The sequence below is a fragment of the Triticum dicoccoides genome, chromosome 7A (genome assembly GCF_002162155.2).
Source record: "Triticum dicoccoides isolate Atlit2015 ecotype Zavitan chromosome 7A, WEW_v2.0, whole genome shotgun sequence".
NCBI lineage: Eukaryota > Viridiplantae > Streptophyta > Magnoliopsida > Poales > Poaceae > Triticum > Triticum dicoccoides.
In genome coordinates, this window is record NC_041392.1 from 51,004,979 (window position 1) to 51,010,940 (window position 5,962).

Here is a 5,962-nt window from a genome sequence, read left to right on the forward strand (position 1 = left end):
CATCTGGATTAGTGTCAAAACTTGCATCGACGTAACCCTTTACGATGAACCTTTTGTCACCTCCATAATCGATAAACATATCGTTATTCCACTAAGGATAATTTTGACCAATGTCCAGTGATCTACTCCTAGATCACTATTGTACTCCCTTGCCAAACTTAGGGCAGGGTATACAATAGGTCTGGTACACAGCATGGCATACTTTATAGAACCTATGGCTGAGGCATTGGGAATGACTTTCATTCTCTCTCTATCTTCTGTCGTGGTCGGGCTTTGAGTCCTACTCAATTTCACACCTGGTAACATAGGCAAGAACTCTTTCTTTGACTGTTCCATTTAGAACTACTTCAAAAACTTGTCAAGGTATGTACTCATTGAAAAACTTATTAAGCGTCTTGATCTATCTCTATAAATCTTGATGCTCAATATGTAATCAGCTTCACCGAGGTCTTTCTTTGAAAAACTCCTTTCAAACATTCCTTTATGCTTTGCAGAATAATTCTACATTATCTCAGATCAACAATATGTTATACATGTACTTATCAGAAATGCTGTAGTGCTCCCACTCACTTTCTTGTAAATACAGGCTTCATCGCAAGCCTGTATCAAACTATATGGTTTGATCAACTTATCAAAGCATATATTCCAACTCCGAGATGCTTGCACCAGTCCATAGATGGATCACTAGAGCTTGCATATTTTGTTAGTACCTTTAGGATTGACAAAACGTTCTGGTTGCATCATATACAACTCTTCTTTAATAAATCCATTAAGGAATGCAGTTTTGTTTATCCATTTGCCAGATTTCATAAAATGCGGCAATTGCTAACAAGATTCGGACAGACTTAAGCATAGATACGAGTGATAAACTCTCATCGTACTCAACACCTTGAACTTGTCGAAAACCTTTTGTGACAATTCTAGCTTTCTAGAAAGTAACACAACTATCAGCGTCCGTCTTCCTCTTGAAGATCCATTTAATCTCAATGACTCACTGATCGTTGGGCAAGTCAATCAAAGTCCATACTTTGTTCTCATACATGGATCTCATCTCAGATTTCATGGCCTTAAACCATTTCGCGGAATCTGGGCTCATCATCGCTTCCTCATAGTTCGCAAGTTCGTCATGGTCTGGTAACATGACTTCCAGAACAGGATTACTGTACCACTCTAGTGCAGATTTGACTCTGGTTTACCTACGAGGTTCGGTAGTAACTTGATCTGAAGTTACATGATCATCATCATTAGCTTCCTCACTAATTGGTGTAGTAGTCACAGGAACAGATTTTGTGATGAACTACTTTCCAATAAGGGAGTAGGTACAGTTACCTTATCAAGTTCTACTTTCCTCCCACTAACTTCTTTCGAGAGAAACTCCTTCTCTAGAAAGGATCCATTCTCAGCAATGAATATCTTGCCTTCGGATCTGTGATAGAAGGTGTACCCAACATTTTCTTTTGGGTATCCTATGAAGATTTACTTCTTCGATTTGGGTTCGAGCTTATCAAGTTGAAACTTTTTCACATAAGCATCGCAGTCCCAAACTTTAAGAAACGACAGCTTAGGTTGCTCGCCAAACCACAGTTCATACGGCGTCATCTCAATGGATTTAGATGGTGCCCTTTTAACGTGAATGTAGCTGTCTCTAATGCATAACCTCAAAACGATAGTGGTAATCGTTAAGAGACATCATAGATCGCACCATATCTAATAAAGCACTGTTACGACGTTCGGACACACCATTACACTATGGTGTTCCAGGTGGCATGTAACATCCCAAATTTTCAATTTGGAATGTTATACATTAGATCATCATGCATAGCATATTTTCTTGCATTTTGGTCGATCCTAGAAATTTCACGCAACTCAAGGACCCTCGGAGAGAGTTGGAGATTTTGTTATTTTCATATTTGAGTGTTTTCTCAAATTTTGAAAAGAGGATCATTTGATTTATTTATTTCATCTTCAATTATTTTTCCAATATCAAAAAAATGAGAGAGGGAATAATATGACTTTCCCAAAGTTAGGAAAAATGAAGATTTAATGAATAAATCAAATTATGGTTTTGCCGGAGTTTTGTTGCTTTTTTTTGGATAGGGAAAAATGCGCGTTTTCAAAAATTGTATTCTAGGTCCGGAGTAAAGTTCATTTTGTTCGACTCATTTTTAGGAGTCGGGGAAAATTTACTTTAGTAATTTTGGAGTTCGTTTAGTTTAGTTTTCTTTTGTTTTTCTGCGCGCGAATCCAGTTAAAAAGAAAGGGACCAAGGCCAGCCGGGCCAAAGGCCCAGCCGGCCGGCCGCCTCCCCAGCCAGCGCGCGCGCCAGGCGCAGCGCCAGGCCGCCACCTCCCTCGCTCTAGGCCGAGTCCCAGAGGGACTCTAGGCCGGTTAGCCTCCCCTTTTCCTTGTTTTGTTTTCCCTCTTTTGCTTGCCCCCTACCCCAAGTAATCCCCCCCACCTATATAAATACACCCCAAACCCCCCCTCTCCTCACATCAATCCCAAGCCCCTCTCCTCCTTAGCCGCGCCCCACCCCGCACCACTCACCCGCCGCCGCGCCCCTCACCCGCCGCCGCCGCCCTATGGCCGCCGCCGCCGCCGTTCGCCGGAGCCTCACCGAGGTTGTCCCGCGCCGCGTCTCTTTTTCTCCCCTCGGTTCAGTTTTTCTTCTAAACCGTTCTGGTTCTTTCTTAACCGTTCTGGTTTTTTTCGTTCTTTGTTTCGGTTTTCTTTTCCGAAAACCCTAGACAGGTTTTGTTCTTCTTTCGGACCGTTCGTCTCAACGAACGTGATCACCGATTATTCCCCGGTTAACGACGTCCGTTCGTTTAACCGTTCTTCTTTTTCTTTTCGTTGGATTTATTCTGCGATCGTGATCTCAGGTCCGATCTTCGTTCTAGTCTTTCTTCTCGCTCGTTTATCGGAATCAGGTGATTCAAGCGCCTGGAGTTTCGTTTCGAAACCGTCGTTCCGTCTAATCAACTTAAACAAGTTTTTGCTATGGTAAAATTTGACCTAGTTTCAACTTGCTAGAACCGAGTTGTTTTTTTCTGTCGTTTGTTTTCTGTTTCTTTGTTCGGTTCGTTCTTTCTTTGCAACCGGAGTTCTTAAGTTGAACTTTCTGGTTTGTTCTCTTGTTCGAGTTTTACCTGTGCATTAGATGAGTACTTATTGTGTGCTTGCTGTTTGTCTGCGATAGATCACCCAGATTGCGCCGCTTGTTACTTCGATTCCCTAGGTCTCGCGGATCATCAGCAAGGCAAGTAACACTTTGATCATACATTTTCTACAACCCATGTTTTATTGCATTGGATCAGTCCTCTCACATTGCATGATTAGGATCTAATTAAACTATGGGATGGGAAGTAGATGAGGTAGTACCTATCACCTGTATTATTATGAAACCTTTGGGAGTTACTTCTACGTTTGCTTATTATGCCATGCTATGCTAGTAGACGTGGATTGGGTGAGTGATATCCATGACAGATGTGAGTTGATAATTTTTAATGGTTTATCTAAGGTGGCCACTTAAACACACATCTGGGTGGATTGAGGTACCTGATGTCTATCAGGACTTGCCTATTTTACTTTTGGACCGCCACCCAGGCTCAAAGGGATCATAAGATAATTCATGCTAGAAACTTCCGTGTGCAGCCACATGCTACTATGGGCTCTGGCATAGTTGACTAAGTTGTGCGAACTCTTACGGGGTGGACTAGCAGATGTAGGGGTTGTAGGTGGTACGGTCTACCCCACATGTAAGGTGCTAGCGCTTCTGAAAGACTATGTCTCGGTCATCCGTTTCTCAAACACCATGTAGTGCGAGAAAACAAGCGGAGGCGATCGAGTCATGTGGGGAAAAGTGCGCAAACCTCTGCAGAGTGTACAAACTAATCATGATTAGCCGTGTCCCCGGTTATGGACAACTTGAGTATCTAGTACTTGAATATCATGTGAATCTCAACATGTTACTTCTAATTAATATTGTTGGGTTTAACTGTTCACTTAATTGGGATCGGAATGCTGTCAACCATTCTCGATGTTCAACAACCACCATGTTAGTTAAATAAATTTATTCCTTTGCAGTAGGGAAAAACTGGCTTTACGCAAAACTGTAACCATAGAGCTTTCCACCAGCCATATATGCATATAGTATAGCTGTTTCATTCCATTACTCTCTATGTGTTACTTTGCCAGCATATTCCATGTGCTGACCCGTTTTCGGGCTGCAACTTTCATGTTGCAGACTTTTCAGACGACGAGTAAGGTGCTTTTAGGTCATGGTTCTATACTCAGTGATGCCGTTGGAGTTGATGGACCCATTTATCTTCCGAGTCTTCCGCTGTTATCGTTATTAGATGGCCTTAAGCCATATTTATTGTAATAAGTTCTCTTTGAGACAACGATGTAATAAGTGTGTAATTGCCACTCTGCTATAAATCCTTTGATGTACTGTGTGGTGTCAGCATTACTGATCCAGGGATGACACCGGAGCACAGTAGACTTGATCCATTCGGGTCGGGTCGCCATAGAGATGGTATCAGAGCACACGCTGACTGTAGGACACGACCACTAAGTTAAAGCCATAGAACACCCTTCTCTTCTCATTTTCTAACTCCTCATCTTTTCTACTCTATTAGGATGACGAACGCGAAGATTAAGTACGCTCAACCGGATGAAGGCACACCTTTTGGATTTCACTTGAAGGAAGTCACCAAGTACCTGAACATTGGATTACCAAGCTTCACGGGAACCTTCAACACCACTCTGCCTGAAGAGGAGCGCTGGAAGATTCAAGCTCACGTTCCGGGAAGGACATTCGCGCCAATCACGAAGCCTATAGATAGTGTTTTCAATGCACCAACCTGGAGTCTGGGAAAGAGCATGGCAGCTTATATCACCATAGGATGCATTGGAGAAGTTTATCAAGAAGACCTCAAGGACACTATCTACCAAATTTGCGGATGCCGAGATGAACAATGGGAGATATTCAGCACCAAGAAGGATAGATCCATTGCATCTTTCATCCAGGAGTTAAACCAGCACATTCGACGCCACGAGAACCAGATGTGCAATGATATGATAGAGTTGAAGAATGCGAAGGCAAGGATCATCGAGCTAGAAGGAGAACTGAAGTCTACACGCAAGGACTACATGGACGAGATCGTAGCTCTAGCAAGACACAATGGCGATCTTAAGCAGGAGATTGAAGAACTCAAGAGGAAGTTAGCATCCAAGGAGGAGGACGAGTACGTCGCATGTCCGGACAACTACATCATCATCGACGACACCGATTCGGATCCAAGTGAACCCGACTTTGAAGACGAAGCTGGAGCAGATATCATGGAGTCTTCCACCTATTCAAATTTCTAGATGACCACCAGATAGTAGTAGTATTCCCCCATGTAAACACAATAGTTCGAGCACTTTTGCGATAGTTTTAGATCGTTTGTAAGCCCTTGTTTGATTGAATGAAGTGATTTTGTGTGCATTTGCTCATGTGCGTTGGGGTAGTGTTTTCCCTTTAGACCTCACTCTATTCTCAATTCTCGTCTTTTCTAAAACCCTCAGATGCCTCCGAGACGTGACAATGGATTCCCACCGGAGCTCACTCAGTTGATCCAGCAACAGAATCAATTGATGCAGATGTTAGTCCAGAACCAGCAAAACAACAACAACAACCCACCACCACCACCACCTGTTGACCACTTAGCCCGTTTCCTTAGGCTGAATCCGCCGGTGTTTTCCAGTAGCACCGAGCCAATAGTAGCAGACGATTGGCTCCGCAAGATAGGAAGGGAGTTGACCACTGCAGGTTGCACGGATGGTGAGAAAGTGAAGTTTGCCGCACATCAGCTTGACGGACCCGCGGCAGCCTGGTGGGAGAATTTCACAGCCACTTACCCAGTTGACACTGCCACAAGGGATTAGTTTCAGCAAGCTTTCCGCACTACCCATGTTT